At 42.6% G+C, this 26665-nt stretch overlaps 1 pseudogene across 1 annotated transcript; it reads right to left on the bottom strand.

The window, feature by feature from the left end:
• Positions 1-3661: 3661 nt before the first annotated feature.
• Positions 3662-26059, bottom strand: LOC306855589 (Na(+)/citrate cotransporter-like; annotated as a pseudogene). The gene is made up of 9 exons: positions 25888-26059; positions 14618-14702; positions 12734-12859; positions 12385-12521; positions 12120-12307; positions 10973-11149; positions 10086-10132; positions 3899-4004; positions 3662-3688 (listed from the first exon to the last, which is right to left on the bottom strand). The product of its transcript is annotated as a Na(+)/citrate cotransporter-like (transcript).
• Between the last annotated feature and the right edge of the window lie 606 nt (positions 26060-26665).

Genomic DNA, 26665 nt, shown 5'->3' with positions numbered 1-26665 from the left:
AGACCATTGCATGCAATGTATATCTGCTTAACGTTTACGTCATCCATCAAGGCCCTCTTGACAGTAAACACAGATTTTTGCATACACAATCTGCCCTAATTCACTGCTATCCATCAAAGGCCCTCTTAACAGTAAAACAGATCTGTGCATGCAATTATTTATTCTGGAATCAAAACCCCCCTTTCTTTCTTTTTGTTCTTTAAATTTGGAAGAGCAATTTTTAAGAGTTTTTACCACCAAGGGCAAACTGGCAAACAACACAAACTAATTATATAAGCATAAACTGCCTACCTTTTTAGTGGCCACTTAATTTGTGTTGCTCGTCAAGTAAGCCCAAACGTGGTCTTTCACCCTCTGCTCCTTTCCATCCTGTTCGTGACGCCAATTTGTGGTGGTTTCTGCCAGTGCTCTGAGAAATCATTTTCAGAGTCTTGGGGTTTTGATGCCAGAATTTAGATTTTATTATCAGAGACAATAAAACCGAGAGACGCTGCAGCGAAATCTCCCGACTGTCTGTTAATTCGTGCTTAAATACAAGCTCTGCCCCTAAGGCGTGTTCTATACATTTCCTATACCGTTATTGTTGTTAGGAAACAGTCTCCATCTGTCTATACATTTCCTATACCGTTATTGCTTAACAGTCTCCATCTGTTTCCTAGAGCAGACAATAGGCCCCAATTTATGTTACGTTAAAGGAAGAGACCCTATCATGTCAAAACAGGATGTGCAGCTTTACCTTACACCATACGTCTGCACATTCCATTCTTCTGCAGGCCTCTACACATGCAGGCAGATACAATTTTATAATAGTAGCATAACTTGATACATAAATGGCTGTTTTCACATTGATTACACTTGTAATTTGTATTTTGATTAATAAAACTCTTCGACAATCATAACATACAGAGGATTGACACCTATACTGACTGGGACCAGGGACGGATTAACGCACGGGCCTACTGGGAACGTGCCTGTTACGGGGCTGACGAGACGTGAGACGTGCGGATCCATGTGCAAAGCTTTATTAAACAACATGGTCAAGACAGGCAGGGTCAGAGATCGGCAAACAGGTATGGTGGAGGCAAGACAGAGCAATCCGTGGAGCAAGCGCGGGTCAACGATCAGCATCCAAAGGGGCAAGGCAGAGAGATAATCCAGAGTCGAGAGCAATAATCCAAACGGGGAGCGAACAGAGTCCAAACGGCAGAGGCTAAGGGTAAATCCAGGAAACACGGGCAGGGTCAGACACGGAAAGGAAAACAAGGCAAGGCAAGACTATGAAAACTAAGAACGCTTTGTAAGGTAGCAGGCTAACAATACTCGGCCGTGTGCAAGAGCAAGTCCCAGGCTTAAGTAGTGAGTGGTGGTGATTGTGAAATGGTGATCAGGTGTGGGTGTGATAATTGAGAACAGCTGTGCGTGATTAGGGAGTGCAATGGATGGTGGGAAATGGAGTCCAATGTGCTTGTGAGTGAAAATAGTCACTGTGGTGAACGGGGGACCTCTAGTGGGGGTTAACCGGGAGAGCATGGTCAGGATTCGTGACAGTGCCCAGGGCACTGGACCAGAGGGGGGCCCAGCCGAAATACCGCTACTCCCAGAACGCGATTTCAACCGTGCCCCCTCAGATTTTTGAGGCAAGGGGATTTTGAATGCAGCTTCCAAAAGACAAAAAAATAAAAAATAGCCGAAGAATATTTTTTATATTTAATAAACAATCACACCGGTGTGATTAGATCATTCAGTGCTGCACATCATCAGCTGCTATACTAAAATCTGCGTTCGCTCAACTTCGCTGGCTGGCACGGAGCCAGAGACATCTGTGTTTTTCTACAGTACTGCGCATTATAACCAATCACACATGATTCTGTTGAATTTATGAGTAATGGCCAATAAGAGGTGTCCAGATGAGTCATCGCTGAAACAGCTGTTTTGTTCAGTGCGCGCGCTCCCTGAATGAATTCTGCTCTCTGCCGATTTCTCTCATCAGAAACAACAAAGCGCAGAAGTACGATGTAAGCAATATATTAATTTCACAATGTAAGCAACTTCAGTGATTAATGGAAGTTTTTGAGAGTGCTTTAATTCTGGCTAAGTCAATGATAATGTTCTTTGATAATGTAAACGGAGTGTCTATTTACACAGTGCAAATAGCCCACCTTTTGGCAGAGGCTATTTACAATAATTACGCCCACCAAGTGTGATTGGGACTGTCAAGACTATAAAAAGCTGATATAAATCTCAGTGGCACAGATGGTAAAGCGTGTACTGTTGTATTTTTGATGCGATCGACAAGGGTTCGAACCTGCCTTTTGCCTAACTTTTTTTCTCCCTTTTCAAATCTCATATCACATCGTAAAGGCATTTATTTTTAATAAAAATTTAAGAAATAACCAAAAAGTTGAAAATTAAGTATCAGGTAGGGTTAGGGTACATGTCGGGAGGGCTTTATTGTATCAATAAGGTGGCATCCATTTAATAATCTGAATTAAAATGATAACTTACACTCAATATGTTATTATTGCATACTGTTTTATAATGTAATACAATACTGAAGTGCAATTGCCACTATTTTGCAACAAGTAGTATAAATAGCAGAACATCCTGCTATTGTAACTAAGTGCAAATAGCCATAGATTATATTTACACTATGTGTAAATAACATATCGCTAAAAATACTGCTATTTTCACTTAGTGTAGATAAAATCCATTGCTATTTGAACTTAAGAAAAACGGCCGCAATTTCAACTGAGGGGGTCTATAATCAATCCGTGCCCAGGGCACTTCTGCGTCATAATCCGTCCCTGACTGGGACTAATAAAACAAAACAATATACTGTTAAACCAGCTTCTTTTATTGAAACATACTATATATTGAAGTGAATTTAAAGATATGTTTTTTTTTGTTTGTTTTTTATGAGTTTCTTTCTTAATTGGAAAAGATTTGAAACAATTTAGCATTGCATCACTTGCTCACCAATGGATCTGATGTACTGAATGGATGCCGACAGAATAGTCCAAGCAGTCCAAACAGCTGATAAAAGCCTCACAATAATCAACACAAATTGTTCAATGAAGAAGCTAGTTAAAAATGTCCTGATTTTCACTCGACAATTTTTTTTTGTCTTGTTGATTACTTGTGGATTATTGTGATGCTTTTATCAGCTGTTTGGCATTCTGACGGCACCCATTCACTGCAGAGGATTCATTGGTGAGCAACTGATGTAATGCTAAATTTCCCCAAATCTGTTCTGATGAAGAACTCGTCTACAACTTGGAGGGCTTGAGGGTAAGTAAATATTCCGATATTTTCCTTTTTTTTCTTTCTTTTTTTTACATTTTCAAACCATCAAAACTTTCTACTTTCTACAGTGATCTGACTCAAAGCTGAAACAAAGTTCTCAAACCTCAATTGTGTTACAGGTAACAGAGGGAGGAATATACATAGCTGGCACATAAAACAGTGTCTGCTTATCTGCCTCCAGCAATGGGTGAATTAGCAAGTGAAGTTAAAAGCCCTTTCCCCCAATGCCTGTTCTTTCTCATTCTTCCTCCCTCAACCCGACAACAATGGCTCATCTCCATGGTTCTCCCATATGAGCCACTTCAGCTTTAGCTCCCTACAAATCCCTCCATTCACAGGCTCCCTTGTATAGGCTTATTCATGAGAAGAGGGTAGGATGTGCCAACTGCACAGCAAGAAAGATGAAACCCAGTGAGAGATTAACAGATAAAGAAATTGTGCTTATAAATAAATGTGTGAAAAACCTTTTCACAATTACGCAACTTGTTAGTATGTGTCTAGTTAGTATATTACTGATGTCAGATAAACTAATAAATCTTTCATTCCTTTTAAAAATAGGGTTGACTTGATTCAAACAAAAAAACATTTGTTGTACCTCACTGCCCTTAGCCAGGGCAAAGCCTCCCCCTAGCAGGAGGATAATACACCATGGCATCTTCTGCTGTGTCACCTTCCATGTCAGCAAAGTTGGAGTATGGCCACTTTTGGTTTAGACCTTTCATCCAGAGTGAATCTCAGTGTTTTCACAGTTTTAAATCCTCAATCTCTTTTGTGACCAGCATCAGGAAATGTACACAAATGCTGTTTGCAATGTGGGGAAACGTACCAGGTTACGTATGTAACCCAGGTTCCCTGAAGGGAACGAGAGCTACGTCCGAAGACGCTATGGGAACGCCATCAGCGTAACCGGCGCTCTGAATATTTTATACAACAGTCTAATGGATGGGCGAGGCGTCACAGGCGGGGTGATGTCACGACCAGGAAGTATATAAGCACGTGCGGCGGAGCCCGCGTCAGCTTCAAGTCATGAAGCAAGCGCTGGCAGGGATGCCGGAAGTGTGGCACGGGACGTAGCTCTCGTTCCCTTCAGGGAACCTGGGTTACATACGTAACCTGGTACGTTCCCTTCCAGGAACTTCGAGCTACGTCCGAAGACGCTATGGGAACGCAATACCAACGCCGCCAGACTGACAAGTCCCTGCCTGGTGTCAGGCTGAAAGGACGGAGGAGCCTGGAGTGGCTCTGATGTCGAGGTTGTAAAACCTGGCGAATGTCAGGGGCGTGGACCACCCAGCAGCGTTGCAGATGTCTTGGACTGAGACACCTGCCCAGAAGGCCTTGGAGGCTGCCACACCTCGGGTAGAGTGCGCTCTGACTCCCAGCGGCGGGGGACGCTCAGAGGTCTCGTACGCCAGATTGATGGCATCCACTATCCACCTGCTAAGAGTGGGCTTCGAAGCTGGAAGACCCCTCTTAGGCGGACCAAAGCACACGAGCAATTGGTCCGTCTTTCTCCACAGGGCAGCTCTGTGGATGTATGCGTCCAGTGCTCGCACTGGATACACACAGTTGTGCCTTTCCTGGTCGGGCTCCCTGAAGGGAGGAGGACAGAAGGCCTGGAGTACGACCGGCTGTGGTACGACCGTCAGAACCTTCGGTATGTACCCCGCACGGGGGTAGAGGAAGACTTTCGCCGAACCGGGCGCAAAGTCGATATGCGAAGGGGCCACAGATAGGGCCTGGAGGTCACTCACCCTCCTCAGAGAGGTGATAGCCAGCAGGAAGACGGTCTTGATCGTGAGGAGTCTATCAGTTATCTCCCCGAGAGGCTCAAAGGGTGCGCTGCCCATAGCCTCTAGTACCACAGCCAGGTCCCACGTGGGGACACGGGGTCGTACAGGAGGCCTCAGCCTCAGCGCACCGCGGAGGAAACGTGTAACCAGGGGGTGTCTGCCCACTGACTGGCCACCGATAAGGGCGTGGTACGACGAGATAGCTGCCACGTAGACCTTAATAGTGGAGTGGGTTAACCCTGCGGAGAAACGGGCCTGCAGGAACTCCAGAACTGCGCGGATCGGGCAGTTGACTGGGTCGAGCTGGCGGTCCCCGCACCAAGAAGTGAAGAGTTTCCACTTCAAGGCGTACAGTTTCCTCGTGGAGGGAGCTTTGGATTGGAGGAGGGTCTCGACAACCTCGGTTGACAGACCGGAAGCTACGAGTTGCGCCCCCTCAGGGGCCATACCCACAGCTTCCACATCTCCGGGCGGGGGTGCACAAAGGTGCCCCCGGCCTGTGAGAGGAGATCGCTCCTGATCGGCACCGGCCACGGGGCGCCGTCGAGGAGCGAAATCAGGTCCGAGAACCATACTTGGCCCGGCCAGAACGGCGCTACTAACAGTAGGCTTACCGCGTCCCGGCGCACTCTCGCCAAAACTCCCGGGAGCAGAGCGATCGGGGGGAAGGCGTACAGACGGAGCCTCGGCCACGTCTGTACCATAGCATCCAGCCCCAGAGGAGCTGGAGGAGCTAGAGAGAACCAGAGGGGACATTGCGCTGACTCTCGAGTGGCGAAGAGGTCCACCTGTGCCTGGCCAAAAACCTTCCAAATCTGCTTCACCACCTCGGGGTGAAGCATCCATTCCCCGGGCCTCGGCCCCTGTCTCGACAGGACGTCTGCTCCCACATTGAGATGCCCAGGAATGTGCACAGCTCTCACTGATAGGAGCTTGCCCTGGGACCACACAAGGATCTGGTGTGCCAGCTTGTACAAGGGGCGCGACCGCAGACCACCTTGGTGGTTGATATAAGAGACCACTGCCGTGCTGTCGGTGCGCACCAGCACGTGGTGACCTCTTAGGTCCGGGAGGAAGTGCTTGAGAGCACGGAACACAGCTAGGATCTCTAGTCAGTTGATATGCCACGCCAGGTGGCGACCACTCCACAGACCGCAGGCAGGGTGGCCACTCATGACCGCACCCCAACCGGCGAGGGAGGCGTCCGTCGCTAGCGAGACGCGGCGACAAGGAGCTCCCAGCACCGGGCCCTGAGACAAGAACCAGGGTTTCCTCCACATGTCTAAGGCACGGATGCAGCGCCGTGACACTTTGACAGCGCGGAGCAAGTCTCCCCTCAGGGAGACCCCCTTGTTCTTGAGCCACCACTGTAGGGGCCTCATGTACAGCAGGCCAGAAGGAATTACGCTGGACGCAGCTGCCATGAGCCCGAGCAGCCTCTGAAACTGCTTGACAGTGAATGGCTGGCCCTCTCGCACTCTCTTGACTGCCGTGAGGATCGACTCGATCCGAGCAGGGGATAACCGCGCCTGCATCGTGGTCGAATCCCACACTACACCTAGATAAGTGGTTCTCTGAGCTGGAGAAAGCACACTCTTCCTGGCGTTTAGTCTTAACCCCAAGTCTTTCATGTGGGCATCCACACACTTGGTGAAAGTGCGGGGTGAGAGTGCTAGGCCGAAGGGAAGAACCCGATACTGGTACGCTTTGCCCCCAAAAGCGAACCTCAGGAACTTCCTGTGAGCAGGAAGGATGGACACATGGAAATAGGCGTCTTTGAGGTCTATCGTGACAAACCAGTCCTCGGACCTGATTTGAGACACGATCTGTTTGACCGTCAACATCTTGAACTTCAGCGAACTGACTGAGCGGTTCAGGAGACGCAAATCCAGTATGGGCCTCAGCCCCCCATCCTTCTTTGGAACAATGAAGTACCGGCTGTAGAGGCCGGTGTGGACTTCGTGAGGTGGAACCAACTCGATGGCTTCCTTTCTCAGCAAAGTACCGACTTCCTGTTCCAAGACCAGAGCCTGCTCGGGGCGGACCGTAGTCACGCAAACCCCGTTGAACAGCGGAGGTGGCCCATCGAACTGGATGGAATAGCCAGCCTCTACCGTCCGCAGGACCCAAGGAGACACATTCGGCAGCCGCTGCCAAGCTGCCAAATGATCTACTAAGGGAATCAGTCTCTCGAGACTGACCTCTGGTGTCAGAGAAGCGGCCAGACCGCTGTCTCGCTGCGGCGCACCGGCAGGAGACGCATGATCTTGCGGCTGAGGCGAGTTTCTCAGGCCCGCTGAAATCACAGGCGGAAGAACCTGAGAGTACCACTCGCTGGGACCTGCTGTGCCCTGGAGCTGCAGGGTTGACAGACAAATCCCCGGAGGGCACCGAGGGGAGACGGTCACCGTGTGCCGCGGTGTAAGCCGCTCCACCCCAGTAGGGGCCGCCCTCCGAAGTCCTGGGGCTCGCCCATCAGGACTTCTTCGTCGAGGACCTCTTGGCCGACAAGACATCCCTCAGGTCTGTCTTTGGCCTCGAAGTCCCCGGCGCGGAGCGCCGCTGCCCTTGGCTCCGCCTCGGGGGAGCACGAGAGGCGACGCTCTCTTTCTGCGCAGCCCTATGTGAGGAGCTGGTATGCGGAGGAGGCTGCTCCCGCCCAGCAGCCTCCAGAGTTAGAGAGCGACGGGGGAGGAACCGCCGGAACGCCTCTGCTTGCTTACGGGCCTCCTGAAACCTGTCGACGACAGTGCTCACAGCGTCGCCGAACAGGCCAGAAGGCTGCAGTGGGGCGTCCAGGAGGCAGACCCTGTCCTTCTCTTTGATGTCGGACAGGGTCAGCCACAAATGTCTCTCCGCTGCCACCAAATCTGACATAGAGCGGCCAATAGCGCGGGCCGACTCTTTGGTGGCGCGGAGAGCCAAATCGGCGGTTCTCCTGAGCTCTAGAATATCATCAGCTCTGATATCCCCGAACTCATCTAACTCCTTCAGCAGTTCGGCCTGGTACGCCTGCAACACGGCCATCGTGTGCAGACACGCACCAGCCTGTCCTGCTGCCGCATACCCCCTGCCCACTAATGATGATGTGGTGCGCAGAGGCTTAGTGGGCAGAGTGGGAGCCTTCAAGGACGACGCCGCGGACGGAGACAGATAGCTCGCAAGCGTCTGTTCGATCCGGGGCATCGCCCTGTATCCACGCCCATCCAATTCCCGCACATTACCGTAGTAATCAGAAGCGGGAACGAAAGGGCGGGATGAATACGGTTTAACCCACGATCTCGACACCTCGGTGTGGAGATCGGGGAAAAACGGCAGGCTCCTGCGTAGAGGTGGTGGCCGCGAGCGCAGAAAGCGCTCGTCCAGCAAGCTGGACTGCGGCACAGTTGCTTTCTCGGGGGGCCAACTGATGTCGAGCTTGGCCACTGCCCGAGTCACCACCTCTAGTAACTCCTCATATTGGGGCGAGAGAGGCGGCGAAACCTCGTCAACGCTCGTCACGTCAACCTCCTCGGAGGAAGAGAGACGAAGCGCTGAGTCCTCATCTCGGGGGGAAGGAACCGCTTCCCCGAGAGACGGGACGCCAGATCTGGCGGATACGGGAGGAGATAGGGACATGCCCGTCTCACTCTCGCCAGCCAGATCAGCCTGTGAGCCCCACGAGTGCAGCCGCCGCTCTGCCTCGGCAGCAGCGGGACCAGCACCGCGTGGGACGCTCACGAAGGCTCCCTCCTCGAAGAGAGCCCTCCGGGTGCGGAGTGTGCGCAGCGAGAGCCGCTCACAGTGCAAGCAATCGGCTCCCTCGAGAGCCGACGCCGCATGCTCCGCACCCAGGCAGACCACGCACAGGTTGTGTGTGTCCCCACTCGTGATGTAGCGAGAGCAGGGACTAACACACAACCTGAAACGTGATCTGGGATCGCCCATTGTCTTGGCCTTTGCTTTAGGCATCTTTTTAGGACAGACAACACTAAATAAGACTCCCAAGACAAAAAATCAGACTGACAACACACAGAGCGCTTGCTGAATGACAGAAAGCTGACGCGGGCTCCGCTGCACGTGCTTATATACTTCCTGGTCGTGACGTCACCCCGCCTGTGACGCCTCGCCCATCCATTAGACTGTTGTATAAAATATTCAGAGCGCCGGTTACGCTGATGGCGTTCCCATAGCGTCTTCGGACGTAGCTCGAAGTTCCTGGAAGGGAACTCCATTCACATTGTTGCTGGACATTTGACCTACAAATACGAACACGCCACAACTGATAATAGGAGAACACGTTGTTTGTGTTAAGCAATGGTTCAAGCTGTATGGTACATCAATAGTTGAAGTTTCTATTACTTTGTTAAATTTTAGAGGCATTTTGCCTCATTTTTGTTTTCTCAACCTTATGTCTCTTTGTCATGTTTTTGTAAAGTGTTTGAGGATAAAAATAGAAAATATTTGGGGTTTGTTTAGCCTAAAACGCTATCAGAGGACATCTGATATTTCATTTCGCAGTGACATTTTGCATGAAATATAATTGCCTTTTATTACAACCAGCAATAAGTAGGGTTTGATACAAAGTGATGCTACTTTGCAAAACATGAGAATGTTATGTTTAACAAAACAGAACATTTTAAGTAATTTTACCGGAAAATACTGTTAAATGTACTCTTTAATTAATTGATTAATTAATTTATTTATTAGAAGTAGAATAGAATAGAAATCTTATAATTTGCAAAAAAAAAAAAAATAGTTTACATTCCCAGAGTGCAGGGTATATAATTAAATATTATATTAAATATTATTATGTCTTTATTATTATTGATTATTATTATTATTATGTTTATATTAAATATATATCATCTTATATTATGGCATTAAATTAATGTTTATTGCATTATTTTGGAGTCATGTTTCTTATGGTGATTTGTACTTGTGTGCATGACACTATGCACCTTATATTAGTTTTTCCTTAAACTTGTGGAAAAGCTATTTGTGATGAGCCCAAACCATGATGCAAAGTTTATGATGTCGGGTTGTCTGGGAACAGTCTGTAGGACAAACAAATGTTGATTTAATATGCTAATATGCTATCTCTTTTTTGATTTTTCTACAATGTCCTCAGATTGATAAGCTCTTTTTGCACTACAAATATATCTGCACAGTTTTGTTTTTATTGAACTGGTTTGCACTCTATCTATTCTGCCATGCGCCTTATGCCACTTTATCTATTTCTTTATTTTTCTACAATGTCCTCATTTGTATAGCTGTATGGTTGTATGTACATATGTTTAAACTGTATTATCTGTATTTGAACGTGTTTAATGTTAACTGTATGCACCAAGGGTCTGAGAGTAACGCAATTTCAATTCTCTGTATGTATGTGACGTACATGCGAAAGAATTGACAATAAAGCAGACTTGACTTGACTAATACAAAAGAATGAATGATGCATTTTATATAGCGCTTTATTGTGTATTGCTGTACACCCAAAGCGCTTTACAATCATGTGGGGGGGTCTCTCCTCAACCACCACCAGTGTGCAGCATCCACTTGGATGATGCGACGGCAGCCACAGTACAACGGCATCAGTGTGCTCACCACACACCAGCTACAGGTGGAGAGGAGAGAGAGTCATAGAGCCAATCAAGTGTATGGGGATTATTAGGAGGCCATGATTGAGGCCAGTTGAGGGAATTTGGCCAGGACACCGGGGTTACACCCCTACTGTTTACACGAAGTGCCATGGGATGACCACAGAGAGTCAGGACCTCGGTTTAATGTCTCATCCGAAAGACGGTGCTCGGAAAAGTAAGCAAAAGGTACATTCTTGTGCAATACGGTACATTTCTCTCATGCTTAGGAGAAAAACTGTAATGTAAGGTACCTACTGGCTCATCTGTCCCATAAGAACAAGGTTTGGTCCCGTGCCTGTGAGGGTGGCTGTCCCACCAATGCTAGCTGCATAGCACACGCATAACGTTTACACATCTTTAATCTTTCCTCTGCATCTGGAGAATGCTCTTCCATGTCAAATTCCATTGAGAAGCTGTGGCCATTCAGAGTCACTGTGTACAATAAAACAGAAAGTTACTTTCCATTAAGTGTTATATAGTTATATAGTTTTGGTACATGCATGGCATATTATAAAACTTGAAACCTTACAACCAGCCTGCATAAAACATGAAAACTCCATTAGATAGCCTTAAACCATAGTGTTAAATAGTTTTTAAATGATACCAATGAACTGATATAACCAATAATAATATACAAACCTAACATAATAAAAATAAAAACTTTACCAACTTAGACCATGAACAACTAAACTGAACACTGAACTAAATCAAAAAGACAAAATGGAAATGAAATATAAATAAATATTAAAAGTAAATGTACTAAAATCAAGTTATTATTGTTAACCAAATATAAAACCATAAACATAATTTTTCAAAAATAACAAATATAAAACCATAAAAATTATTTTAACAAAAATAAGATTATCGTAACATTATTGTACCTAACGTCATCAGCGTTGTTTATGTTTAGGAGAAAATGCGCGCATGCTAAATGTACACAATGCTAATTACGTTAATCACGTTCTGGGGAAAACGAGCACATGCATCGTGGAACTTCCCAAAATCACGGAAGAGATGAAGAAATGCTGAATAAATTATGTTATATATATATATATACATATATTTTTTTTTTTTGCACACAAAAATTATTCTCGTAGCTTCACAAAACTGAAGTTTAGCCACTAATGTCACATGGACTGTTTTACCGATGTCATTGCTACGTTTCTGGGACTGGGAACTTTGCAGTTGTGTTGCTGTCTATGCAGGGTCAAAGAGTGTTCAGATTTAATAAAAAAACAAATCTTAACTTGTGTTCCGAAGATGAACAAATGTCTTATGGGTTTGGAAGGACATGAAGGCGGAGTAATTAATGACAGAATTTTCATTTTGGGGTGAATTATCCCTTTAAGACTATTCCTGTTCACTCAACTAAAGGTATCCTCCATCAGACCCTTTTTCTCACCCTGCGTGCCAGTTTGATTCTCAGAGTTTTTCTCATCAATCTCTTGAGTGGAGGCCTGCTCTTGTTCTGCTGTGCTGTTGAGCTGCTCTAGCACAGCTTGAACGATGGGCTCCATCATGGCTGTTGTAGCCGTGTTACTGATCCACATGGAGAGGAAGGCCGTTACACCCATGAAGCCCAACATCAGTCTGCAGAAAGGCAGAAGAGGTCTTACTGATACTGCTGTTAACAATGAGAAGATTTCCACTAGATCTGAAATGCTTACAGAGCAGGTTGTACGCCTACAATGAGCAACACTCAGAGTGCAATTCTCTTGTGTAGGTTCCAGTGCTCAACAGCTACAGCCACCATCAGTCCACCCAGAAACAGCATATTGGTGTCCTTCAGGTACTGGATGCACACCTGTCATACAGACATCAGATACTTGAGATACAAAGTTTAAGTTAAACACATAATGAATGCATACAATTGAATTGAGTGGTGTATAGTTAAAAAGAAAAGACTGAGAATAACACAACATGCCATAAACATATTTTAAAGCAGGAGACATTAACGGAAGTAATGTCAGATATGCTAATAGAATGACTTTGGTTTATATAGGACTTAAAACCTATATTTTTAGACTCCATGATTCTGAAGAGAGGAAAGAGTACAACTGGCAGGAGAGCAGTGACAGCCAGTGGCAGCACTTCGGTGCACCAGTACACTGCCAGAAGTGCAACATACGCACATGCAGCCTCCTGCAGATGAAAAACAAGAGTGTGTAATATCAATTATACATTACCATTTAAACGTTTGGTGTCAATAAATATATAGTTTTGTTCAGCAAGTATTCAAGTGATAAAAAGTGAGAGTAAAGACATTTATAATGTCACAAAAGATTTATAATTCAAATAATGTACTTTTTAACTTCCTTTTCATCAAAAATATCAAGCAGCATAACCGTTTTCAACATTGATAATAATAAGAAATGTTTCTTTAGATAGATTTTTACTCACTTTTGTGGCCAGCGGTTTAGACATTAATGGCTGTGTGTTGAGTTATTTTGAGGGGACAGCAAATTTACACTCTTATACAAGCTGTACACTCACAACTTTACATTGTACAAGTGTCATTTCTTTAGTGTTGTCACATGAAAAGATATAATAAAATATTTACAAAAACGTGAGGGGTGTACTCACTTCTGTGAGATACTGTAGATAGATAGATAGATGATAGATAGATAGATAGATAGATAGATAGATAGATAGATAGATAGATAGATAGATAGATAGATAGATAGATAGATAGATAGATAGATAGATAGATAGATAGATACACCCAGAATTAATTATCTGTGAATTACATTTCTTAGAATTAAAAATCCAGTAAATTCTTTATTTCAATTCAAATTTTTGTGTGGTGTGTTAATTTCTTAATTGAAAGAGACCAAATTCTTCATTTGTAAATTTTGCCCAACTCTGTAGCATGGTAAGTTATTATAAAGTGTACATTTTACACAGTTAACTCAAAATATGTCCAATTCCTATGAGAAATAACATAGGGGCTTACAAATTGGGGTCTATGGAAAAGTTCTGTAAACACCTAAATTTGCTGAATTTGACTATGTGTTTATAATATCATGTACAGCTATCTGTATGTATATTTTAAGGAGAAATTCCCTTGCAATGTAATCATTATATTTGGGAATACTTGGCATGGAGAAAAAAAAAAACACCATGGAATCGGGACCATATCTAAACACTGTTTAACTTCCATCTTAGCAACTTAAACTTGTAATGTGTAACTGTAGGCATGTTGTTTTATGTATTATCGTTGGATGTACTTGGATGCTATCCTCTGACTTAAGACAAGCATAAGGTGCAAAGTTCTTTTCGTTATTCAGTCACTCAGAAACACTCTAAATCACATTGACATTTGTGTCAAAATAATGCCAAAAAAATCTTAACACATCACACATTGCTATCTTGATTGTAATTGTATAACATTGCTAGCGGCTATATGATGTAAAGTGGTCTACCGTCTAGATGACCGGCACTTGCAAACAGCTAGTTTTCTTCGTGATTTTGTCCAAAACATATAATTTTTAATAAACAACTGAATAACGTTGGTTGATTATATTGTGTCTATAAAATTATAGACAATATTTGGTTTTATATTCATTTGTTACCACGAAAAAAAAATTGTGACCACAAAGGGTTAAAACAAAAATAGGGCATTGTGTGTTTGTGGTGAAAGAATGTGTCGCCCCAATGCATGGTCTCGTACCCATGCTTGCTCTCCAAGATACAAAGAAAGAACCTCGAAAGATGCATAAAAAGTTCAACTCTGAGCCTTTCACGACTCTCTTTGACACGTTTTAGAAACACTGGACTGTGTCAAATCACTCACTGGCCTGTGGGAAACAGTGAAACATATTTATGGAGCTTAAGCTTTTCAGTTAGTCACAATTATTGTCTATTTAAAACATTTTGCATGCATCGTAAAATTAGACTTACTTTGTTCCAATGACAAGTGGCAAAGGAAGGAGAAAAAACGGGGTGCAAAAGAGAATCAGTCCATTTTTCAACCACCATACACATACTTCAGTATATGTGAAACCATAATTTTTGGCTTATGATAATTTAACAAAGAAAAGGGGGGAAACTGTGCAAAACTTGTATGTTCTGATCTGTGGACAGTGCCCGCTCTCTATCACTATCTTTCGCTCTCTCTCTCTCTCTCTCTCACACACACACACACACACACACACACACACTCACTCACACTCAGCGCCGCACACATTGGAACGCATAATTAAGCGCTTGCAAGATTTGTACCTTGCCATTTTCAATTATTAAATATTAACTTGTGAATTTCATCACCAAAGATTTGTTAGCATAACTTACTTATAACTTTAATGTATTTGGTTTTTGGAAATGCAATCACATAGCCTATGTAGGTCTAGATTTTTTCATAGTAGGCCACTGACTAACAATTTATAGAATACCCCAATCTTGGATTGTCCTAATAACTCATTAAAAATATATTACATTTATATATAGGAACTAAATGATTCAACGACTTTCATGAGGGTCAAAGTTTTAAGAGAACGTCTAAGTATTTTTATTTATTTTTTGCTCATTTACTTGCAGTATGCAAATAAGTAATACAATTTAAAATAATACTTACCTTTTGTTCATGTTTGTCAACGAAAATGGTTCAGCAGTCTGTTGCAATGGTTACCTCTTAAGGCACAAATTCTATTCTATTCTATTCTATTCTATTCTATTCTATTCTATTCTATTCTATTCTTCCAACTTTAATAGTTATTGAAATGTTGTTTAAAATGCTGTTGATATGCATATTTTTATTTTATTTTATATTATTTTAATTTCTTTATTTTTTCCTGATATTTTGTTTTGATTTACTTTGGAAAACACTGATCCAACAGAGTTCAGTTTATAGACCTAAACATTTGTCGGCATTACAATAAATTATTTTCTTCGGATCCTTTGCAAACCTTAACTTCAAAAAGACTTATTAACCTTTTTAGAGACCTCATGTATCCTCTAATCCAGGGATCTTCAGCTTTTACCGACCTGTGGACACCCTCAGTTAGACCTCAGTTAGTCAACCCAGAGGCTTCCATACATTTTTTAAGGGTTTTCTTGATAATACTTTATAATAACTTTTGTTAAGAACATGGACAATAACAGAAATGTCATGAGAATAAGTTCTGTCTTCTCAATGGACCCTTGTAGTATCTGTTTGCAGCAGCAAAATGTTTAAGCACTTCTTCTATCTTGACATCTCCTTTACCGTTCACAAACTTCTAAATTCCTGATTAATAGTTCTCACAAGGGTCTTCGAAAGCAATGGACCAGCACAGCCTGAAGGAACTACACTGTAAAAAGTGATAAGTTGACTTAAAAAAAAATTAAGAAACCTCTTGCCTTAAAATTATTAAGTAAATAATAATAATTACAAAAATAAGTTAAGTGAACCTGACAATTCACTTAACTTAATTTTTTTAATTATTATTTACTTGATAATTTTAAGGCAACGGGTTTCCTCAATTTTTTTAAGTTAAGTCAATTTATCACTTTTTGGAGTGTAGGAAAGTGAGACTGGATGGGGAAGAGCAAAGAGAAGACAAGAATGTGCTGCTTTTTAAGTAGAGTTGAATGACAGAGCGATAAACAGTGGGTACACATTGCTGCCTTTGCTACACAGAACCAGCAGGGAGCCAGACTCACAGACCTGCTGAGAGACTGACAATAGTTCTCTGTGTGAGGGTGAGGATGAGATTTCCTTAAGTCATCACTGAGTTATGGGAAATCATGATGAACCCATGGTTTTGTGTTACAAGCAGTGCCGCGTTAAGCCTTTGCAGGGCCTTGGGATAACTCAGCTTTGGGGCCACCCCTCCCCCCTTCCGTTTCAAACCAATAAAAATAAAAAATGTGATCAAACACTGCAGGCTATAAAGATGCAAGGCAAGGCAAGGCAAGGCAAGGCAAGGCAAGTTTATTTATATAGTACGTTTCATACACAGTGGTAATTCAAAGTGCTTTACATAAAAGAAAATTAAATAGACATTAAAAATCAATAAAAACATGGGAATAAAAATAATAAAAACAAGGAATTTTAAAATGATATAGAAATTGATTTAAATAAATTTAAAGAAAATGATTATACATAAAATTCATTGCAGTCAGTTCGGACATATAGCACAGTGCTCATTCAAATGCACAGTTAAACAGATGAGTTTTGAGTCTTGATTTAAATGTGGCTAATGTTTTAGCACATCTGATCTCTTCTGGAAGCTGGTTCCAACTGCGGGCCGCATAATAGCTAAAAGCAGACTCCCCTTGTTTTGTGTGAACCCTTGGTATTTCTAACTGACTCGATCCTAATGATCTGAGTGGTCTGTTCGGTTTATATTCATTATAAACCGAACATATATATATATATATATATATATATATATATATATATATATATATATATATCATTGCACGATATACTCCTGAAATAAAAACAAACACAATGTGCACGTCATAATCCCATAGGAGGCAAGTATCCAAATAATCTTACAATTCAGCAACAGCCTGGCAAATAAAATTAATATCACTCACCACTAAAACGGCTTCTTCCTGCTCTTCTTATAATGCACTAGAAGTAATAGACTTTTTAAAAAATGTATTATTTTGTTTCCCTGTTTAACAACATTAACTTACAATAGTGAAAGATATCTTCCTTCAGGTATTTGTATTTATTAAGCACCGACAAACACAACAGTTGACCGTGCTGTACAAATAAAATAAAAACCCAGTAAAAAGAAAAACATCAGTAAACTCAAAAGATAATTTAACATAGCCTACAAAAGTTTAAAAAGCCAAGGTAAGAAAATAAGTTTTCAATTTAGTTTTAAACTCGTAAACAGAATTTGAAGCTTTCACAGATAAAGGAAGGTTATTCTATAGCCTACAAATAGTATGTTTTCTAGCTGGATGTTGTGCTTACAATCAATAATCACGTCTTTGTATTCGACCAAACTGATTTTCAGAGTACAAAGTTTCACTCGCTGTGAAGTGGGAGCGACTGGCGACAGAGGATTCCGTTTGGTCTTAAAGCCTTCTTTGAGCGGCTACGTTCGCAATTCAAATAATACTTTTGAAAAATAATAATTTATTTGTTATTTGTATAAACTAGGTGGTCATACGGCGTATGCATGCAAATACGGAACAAACTGATACCTTAAATACAGGACGATTCCATTTTATACGGAACGGTTGGCAACCCTATATAAAATGCAAAAGAGAATTGACTCGGGGGGGCCCCCTATTGTTCGGGGCCCTGGGCTGTAGCCCATGTTGCCCATTAGGATAATGCGGCCCTGGGGCACGTTCAGGCCCAACGTTTTGCTACGGTTTCCGGGTTGAACGACATGTTTGTTGGAAACGGTGTGCAACGGGGTTTGAGATACGTTTTCTCTTGTCAAAAATGTCAGCCCAATCAGCAGCAACGTGTATATAAATAACGTGGTATTAAAGAGACAGATCGCACAATGGGTCCAAGTGAAGTCATTTAATATGTGTCCGCTGCAGCTCGGTATGCGCAACAATTGAAGATATCAGAAGACATGTTTGCGGTAAGAGTTTTATAGTAACATAGCATATCAACATGATGATGATGAATTTGTAAGTAAATGTTCTTGTGAATTTATTTTAATGTTAATTACAAGTATATTATTTGCACATGTTTATTTACATTAAAGGCAAAATGACTGAAATAATAAGAGCACAATTATAGATCTGGAACTTCTTTAAGTCTGTCTAAATAGTGATTGCGATGTCTTCTGGGCCATATCCTTTCCTTAGGAAGGTGTGCTAGACACTAATTAATGTAATATACAAATACTATACATATTTATATATTTTGCTATTGTATTGTGGAGTGACACTTTCATAAACTCTTCTCTGCTCCTCTGATTATATAATGGTAAATATTACAATATCATAGCACAACAACAGTGATCAGCAATAATGATAAGCCTAATACTCACAATACAAATAATAATGTCATATAGATCATAACACAGTCTCGGAGGTAAGAAGTGGATTATCCTTCACCTGAAATTTCTTTTCATCCTGAAATGTGAGGCAACTGTTGGATCACAATAATTAGGAACCACAGTTTCCACAAATCCCTTCACTCAATTGGGATGTTCTCTTTTATTCTGGACGGCAAGGGCAGTGACTGTAACATCGAGGTATTTTGCAGTATTAAAAATGTATTTATACCTGAAAATTTAACAGAAAATTCTTCAAAAAGAACACATAGAGTGGCCTTCTCAGCTGCCATAGTTGCAACACTTGCATCATCAGAACAGGGTGTTCAACGCATCACCGTTTCCGTTTAATAAACGTTTTGCCCCATTTTTTGGGGGGCTGAACGCAGCCCTGGTTATAGGTGAACTTTTTACTGCTGCTAGGCTGTAAAAACAATAACTAACTGAGAATAATCAATAAGTAGATTGAATACAACAGTCATAAAAGGATTATTTATTTATGATAAAATCAAATTGTATAATAAAAAAAGTTGAAGTGATTAAACTTGACTTTGGCCAGCTTTGATTTCTTTCCCACTGGTCACAAATGCATACAAGGAAAAATCAAGGACATCTTCATTTCGTTTTATAGTTTTACAGCATAGAATCGTAAAATATTTAATAGACAATGAAAAAAAAAAAAATACAAAGTACAATGTAATGTCAAAGAAACACAGGTCTCTTTTGGGTTAGTATTGCCCGTTGCCCATGTTTTTTTGCTCATTTTCACAGTTTGTTTGCTCATTATTCTTGTCAGACTTTGTTCAGGGGGTCTGTAACTGGAATTTTGAAGTTTCTAGTATAGAATAACCTATAAAATGTATTGGTAACACTTTACAATAAGTTTTAACTTGTTAACATTGGCTAGGTAACTTGTTAGTTAATATATAGTGTAACAAATATAGGCCTATTGCTTATTATTAAAATGTTAGTTTAAGTATTAACTAACAACGGCTAATGATACCTTTTTGTAAAATGTTAATATATTTACAATATATTTATAGCAGTTGCATAAACTAATAAAATGTAGGCAATGTCTAGCAAAGAATGTCTCTTTAGATAATAGCATCTGTCAAATGCATAATGTGAGATGTAAAATATCAACATTGTATCAGCATTTTGTATCAACTGCAGCAAAAGAAAAAAAAAGTGTCCCCTGTCTGTCGTGCTGCTGAGAGGTTTGCGACTGTAGCTCCGTGTAGCTTCGCTTTTCTGTTGAATCTCTATCTTACTTTCTCTCTCTGTTGTTTAAAGTGATAATATATTACTTAATTCCCACCATATTTCTAGTATTATCTATCAAACTAATTTGATCATTCGCTTTTTAAAACCGCGAGTGCAGCACGTTAGCATTCGTTAGCCGGTTAGCTTGTCAATCGCAGTTCCATTTGCATTTCTATTCACTCCTATTATTGTTTTCTTTTTTCTCACTCCGTTTTTCACCAGTTCATCAAACAACAGTGGTAAGCGAATCATTCTTCAATCACGGTGAGTGGCTTCTTCTCCTGCTATTGTTGTTTGCACAGTTTACCACATGTACAGTTTATTTCTCTCTGTCGGCGATGAGGGATTCACATGTGATAAATGCAGGGAAATAGTTAGGCTGACAGAGAAGATTTCAGAATTAGAGACACGCATCCAAACTTTAGTTGAGGACAGTAAGAATGTGAGGGCTGTAGATACTGCTTTGGATGCGACTAGCTCAGGAAGTCCTGTACATTGTTCGGTTCCGGTAGACCCCGTCCAGCAGGCTGTCACAACACCACACTTCCGTTCCGATCAGAACACCAAACAGGTTCTCCCCACTCAGTGATGCACCCACTGAGAAACAAGATGAAAGTGCTCTGGTTATTGGCGATTCTATTGTACGGAACGTGAAAATAGAAACACCAGCCACAATAGTCCAATGCTTACCGGGAGCCAGAGTGCCTGACATCTTGGCAAATTTAAAAGTGCTGGCTAATGCTAAACGTAAATTCAGTAAGATTGTTATTCATGTTGGCGCTAATGATGTTCGACTTCGCCAGTCGAAGATCACTAAATATAATGTTAAAGAGGTGTGTGAAGATCAGGAAGCAGACAGACTGGCTAAACCGGCCGTCTGCTAGCCGCCTCACGTCACAGAAGTCAGTTAATTCTCAGCACATAGAGTCTCTTTCACCTAGATATCACACTACAGAGACTGTGTCTGTTCCCCGAACCAGAAAATACAGAAACCATCCAAACCAAAGTAAGAGTAACAATTTAACTGATGTTCAAGAAATAAAAAACAGATATAATACAGATAAACAAACGATAAAGCTTGGCTTATTGAATAATAGATCCCTTTCTACAAAAAAACTTTTTGTAAATTATATGATCACTGACTATAAACTAGATGTGCTTAGTTTGACAGAAACCTGGCTAAAACCAGATGACTACATTACTTTAAACGAGTTTATCCCCCAAGAATACAGTTACAAACATGAACCTTGTCCCAAAGGTAAAGGGGGAGGTGTTGCCTCAATTTATAGCAATATTTTCAGTGTTTCTCAGAGATTGGGTTTCAAGTTTAATTTGTTCGAAGTAATGTTGCTTCATATAACATTATCCAAAGAAACAAGTGTTAATGATAAATCCCCTGTGATTTTTGTACTGGCTACTGTATACAGGCCACCAGGGCACCATACAGACTTTATTAAAGAATTTGCTGATTTTCTATCTGAGGTAGTGCTGGCTGCAGATAAAGTCCTAATTGCTGGTGATTTTAATATCCATGTTGATAATGAAAGAAATTCGTTGGGATCAGCATTTATAAACATTCTAAACTCCATTGCTGTTAAACAACACGTTTCAGGACCTACTCATTGTTGAAATCATACTCTAGATTTAATACTGTCATATGGAATTGATGTCAGTGGTGTTGAAAGATTGTAGCAGAGCGATGATATCTCAGATCATTATCTAGTTTCGTGTATATTCCATATAGCTAAAGCTGTAAAGCCAACTCCTTGTTACAAATATGGTAGAACCATCACTTCTACCACAAAAGACTACTTTATAAATAATCCTCCTGATTTATCACAAATCCTAAGCATATCCAATAGCTCAGAACAACTTGATGATGTCACTTTTCTAGCACTTTAGATACGGTTGCTCCTTTATGCTTAAGGAAGATTAAGGAAAAGAGTCCAACACCGTGGTATAATGAGCACAATCGGGCCCTAAAGAGAGCAGCCCGGAAAATGGAGAAAAACTAAATTAGAGGTATCCCAGCTAGCAGGGAACGTTCTCAGAACTTTGGCTAACATTCCGTACAGGTTTGGTTGATGTTTTAGAGAAAACATTTGAATGTAATGTTCAAAAAATGTTTTAAGAATGTTTCTCATTTCAGATAATGTTCCTATAATGTTAAGTGTAAACAATGCTGGAACATTTTACCTGCAACATTTTAAGGATGTTTTTGTGGATGTTGTTCAGGTAACAGATTATACAATGTTCTCAGTAAAACATTGTTACAATGTTTCAAGATAACAAAGAAATAATATTCTCTCAGCCATATTAGCAAAACATTATAAAAAATCACTGAATCCTGAGATGGTGGAATATTTTTATAAAACGTTCTTGTAATGTGACATAATAACAAAGCTAGAACATTTGACCTGCAACATTGTGAGGATGTTTTAAGGATATTGTTGAGGTAACAGATTATACAATGCTGTCAATAAAACATTGTTACAATGTTTCAAGATAACAAGTGAAGAACATTCTCTCAGCCACATTAGCAAAACATTATAAGAACATCATTGAGGCTTAAGGTGGTGGAATATTTTTATAAAACATTCTTGTACTGTGACAATGTAAGAGAACTGTTGTGTGTGTGTCATGTGTTCCTGCCTCTTGTGCCCATATTTGGTTTGTTTCCTGTCCTTGTCATGTCATTAGTAGTTTATTCGTGTCTAGCCGTGTTCGTTAATTTACTTGTGTATTTATAGTCCTGTCTGGGTTGTGCCATTGGGTCTGGTCTACTCGTTACTCCCCGGTGTTTGATGTCTGTGTCTGCCTTGCCTTGTCCTGCCCTGACCTTGATGTCCTAGTAAAGTATGTTTTTGAGTTACATCCTCGTTTCCGTGTTTCCTGTGTCCTCCCTGCTGTGTGCACCGTGACAGAAGACCAGACCAGTACAGTAAGCGTCGTCCCTTCACCGCGTTTTGTTTTGTCCAGTTTTCTAGTGTTTTTTTTGTTCCTGTGTTTGGTGTTTTTGCCCGCCGTTCGCGGGTCTCACGCCGCGGTCCGTGGGGAAAGCACACCCACTGTCCGCGGCTCCCCGAAGTCATGCCGGCCACTCACTCCAGCCTGCTATTCGCGGGAGATGAGGCCGCCGTTCGCGGATCACCAAGCCCGCCGGTCGCTGGAGAGGAGGCTGCCGTTCACGGGAGTCAAGCCCGCCGGATCGCCGCTGAGTCAAGCCCGCCGGATCGCCGCTGAGTCAAGCCCGCCGGATCGCCGCTGAGTCAAGCCCGCCGGATCGCCGCTGACTCAATGCCCGCCGGATCGCCGCTGACTCAATGCCCGCCGGATCGCCACTGACTCAATGCCCGCCGGATCGCCACTGACTCAATGCCCGCCGGATCGCCGCTGACTCCAGCCCCCCGTTTCGCGGGAGATCACGCCGCCGTCCGCGGCTCAAGGACCCCGCTGTTCGCGGGGTATCACGCCGCCGTCCGCGGTTCACCGACCCCGCTGTTCGCGGGAGATCACGCCGCTGTTCGCGGCTCACCTAGCCCGCTGTTTCGCGGGGAAGGCCAACCCGCCGTCCGAGGTCACTCGGCCCGACACCGGTTGGGGCTGCCTCCAGCCCACCGGTCCCTGCCGTTGGGATGGTCAGCCAGCCAGCTGCCACCGTTGTTGTAGTGGCAGCCGGCTGCCGCCGTATTGACCAGTGACCGAGGTCTTTTTAACTTGTGTCTAGCCCCGGAGGGCTCCTGATACCCCCAACATCCCCAGGGAAATTTTTGGGAGGGGTAGTAGGGTTCCGGCTGTAGGGGCCGGGCCGAGAGGGGTCCGAGGCCAAGGCTCCGTAGACCATCTGCCTTGGCCTTCTGTGCTCCCTGCACCGCCATGGTCACCTGAGCCCCTGGCTCCACCATGGCCTCCTGGGTCTCCGCTGGTCTCGTCCAGCTCTCCTGGGTCTCCGCTGGTCTCGTCCAGCTCTCATGTGTCTCCGCTGGTCTCGTCCAGCTCTCATGTGTCTCTGCTGGTCTCGTCCAGCTCCGCTGTGTCTCCGCTGGTCTCGTCCAGCTCTCCGATGTCTCCGTCTGTCTGTATCGCTCTGGAGGTCCCTGTCCTGTGTTCCGGTCCGTGTCTGTCCTGAGAGGCCTCCAGAGCGCCCACCCCCCCTCCCCGATGGAACTGTTGAGGCTCGGGACGAGCCTTTCGGGAGGGGGGAGTAATGTAAGAGAACTGTTGTGTGTGTGTCATGTGTTCCTGCCTCTTGTGCCCATATTTGGTTTGTTTCCTGTCCTTGTCATGTCATTAGTAGTTTATTCGTGTCTAGCCGTGTTCGTTAATTTACTTGTGTATTTATAGTCCTGTCTGGGTTGTGCCATTGGGTCTGGTCTACTCGTTACTCCCCGGTGTTTGATGTCTGTGTCTGCCTTGCCTTGTCCTGCCCTGACCTTGATGTCCTAGTAAAGTATGTTTTTGAGTTACATCCTCGTTTCCGTGTTTCCTGTGTCCTCCCTGCTGTGTGCACCGTGACAGACATAAAGCTAGAACATTTGACCTGCAACATTTTAAGGATGTTGTTCATGTAACAGATTATACAATGCTGTCAATAAAACATTGTTACAATGTTTCAAGATAACAAAGAAAGAACATTCTCTCAGCCACATCAGGAGAATGTTATAAAAACATAATTGAGGCCTGAGATGGTGTAATGTTTTCATAAAACGTTCTTGTAATGTGACATAACAAAGCTAGAACATTTGACCTGCAACATTTTAAGAATGTTTTGAGGATATTGTTGAGGTAACAGATTATATAATGTGCTCAATAAAACATTGTAACAATGTTTCAAGATAACAAAGAAAGAACATTCTCTCAGACACATTTGGAGAACGTTATAAGGATGTCATTGAGGCCTGAGATGGTGGAATATTTTTATAAAACGTTCTTGTAATGTGACATAATAACAAAGTTAGAACCTTTGACCTGCAACATTGTGAGGATGTTTTAAGGATATTGTTGAGGTAACAGATTATACAATGCTGTCAATAAAACATTGTTACAATGTTTCAAGATAACACGTGAAGAACATTCTCTCAGACACATTTGGAGAACGTTATAAGGATGTCATTGAGGCCTGAGATGGTGTAATGTTTTTTATAAAACGTTCTTGTAATGTGACATATTCACAAAGCGAGAACATTTGACCTGCAACATTTTAAGGATGTTGAGGTAACAGATTATATAATGTCGTCAATAAAACATTGGCACATTGTTTCAAGATGACAAAGGAAGAACATTCTCTTAGCCACATTAGGAGAACTTTATACAGTGCATCCGGAACGTTTTCACAGTGCTTTACCTTTTCCACATTTTGTTATGTTACAGCCTTATTCCAAAATGGATCAAATTCATTATTTTCCTCAAAATTCTACAAACAATACCACATAATGACAACGTGAAATAAGTTTTTGAAATCTTTGCAAATTTAAAAAAACAAAATAAAAAAAAAACACAAGTATTCACAGCCTTTGCTCAATACTTTGTTAAAGCACCTTTGGCCCCAATTAAAGCCTCAAGTCTTTTTGAGCATGATGCTACAAGCTCGACACCTATTTTTGGACAGTTTCTCCCATTCTTCTTTGCAGGACCTCTCAAGCTCCATCAGGTTGGATGTGCACTGTTGGTGCACAGCCATTTTCAGATCTCTCTAGAGATGTTCAATCGGGTTCAAGTCTGGGCCACTCAAGGAATTCACAGAGTTGTCCTGTAGCCACTCCTTTGTTATCTTGGCTGTGTGCTTAGGGTCGTTGTCCTGTTGGAAGATGAACCGTCGCCCCAGTCTTAGGTCCAGGTTTTCATCAAGGATGTCTCTGTACATTGCTGCATTCATCTTTCCCTTGATCCTGACTAGTTTCCCAGTTCCTGCTGCTGAAAAACATCCCCACAGCATGGTGCTGCCACCACCATGCTTCACTTTAGGGATGGTATTGGGCAGGGGATGAGCGGTGCCTGGTTTCCTCCAGACATGACACTTGCCAAAGAGTTCAACATTCGTTTCATCAGACAAGAGAATTTTGTTTCTCATGGTCTGAGAGTCCTTCAGGTGCCTTTTGGCAAACTCCAGGCAGGCCGTCATATGCCTTTCACTGAGGAGTGGTTTCTGTCTGGCCACTCTACCATACAGGCCTGATTGGTGGAGTGCTGCAGAGATGGTTGTTCTTCCGGAAGGTTCTCATCTCTCCACAGAGAAACGCTGGAGTTCTGTCAGAGTGACCATCAGGTTCTTGGTCACCTCCCTGACTAAAAGGCCCTTCTCCCCCGATCTTTCAGTTTGGCCAAGCAGCCCGCTCTAGCAATCCGGTCTACAGACAATTCCGTGGACTTCATTGCTTGGTTTGTGCTCTGACATGCACTGTTAACTGTGGGACCTTATATAGACAGGTGTGTGCCTATCCAAATCATGTCCAATCAACTGAATTTACCACAGGTGGACTCCAATCAAGTTGTAGAAACATCTCAAGGAGGATCAGTGGAAACAGGAGGCACCTGAGCTCAATTTTGAGTGTCATGGCAAAGGCTGTGAATACTTATGTACATGTGATTTTTTATTTTTTTATAAATTTGCAAAGATTTCAAACAAACTTCTTTCACGTTGTCATTATGGGGTATGTTTGTAGAATTTTTAGGAAAATAATGAATTTAATCCATTTTGGAATAAGGCCGTAACATAACAAAATGTGGA

This window comes from Barbus barbus, assembly GCF_936440315.1.
Source record: "Barbus barbus genome assembly, chromosome: 36".
Taxonomy (NCBI): Eukaryota; Metazoa; Chordata; class Actinopteri; order Cypriniformes; family Cyprinidae; genus Barbus; species Barbus barbus.
Note: the sequence above shows the minus strand (reverse complement) of the source record. Positions and strands in the feature narration are given on the sequence as shown.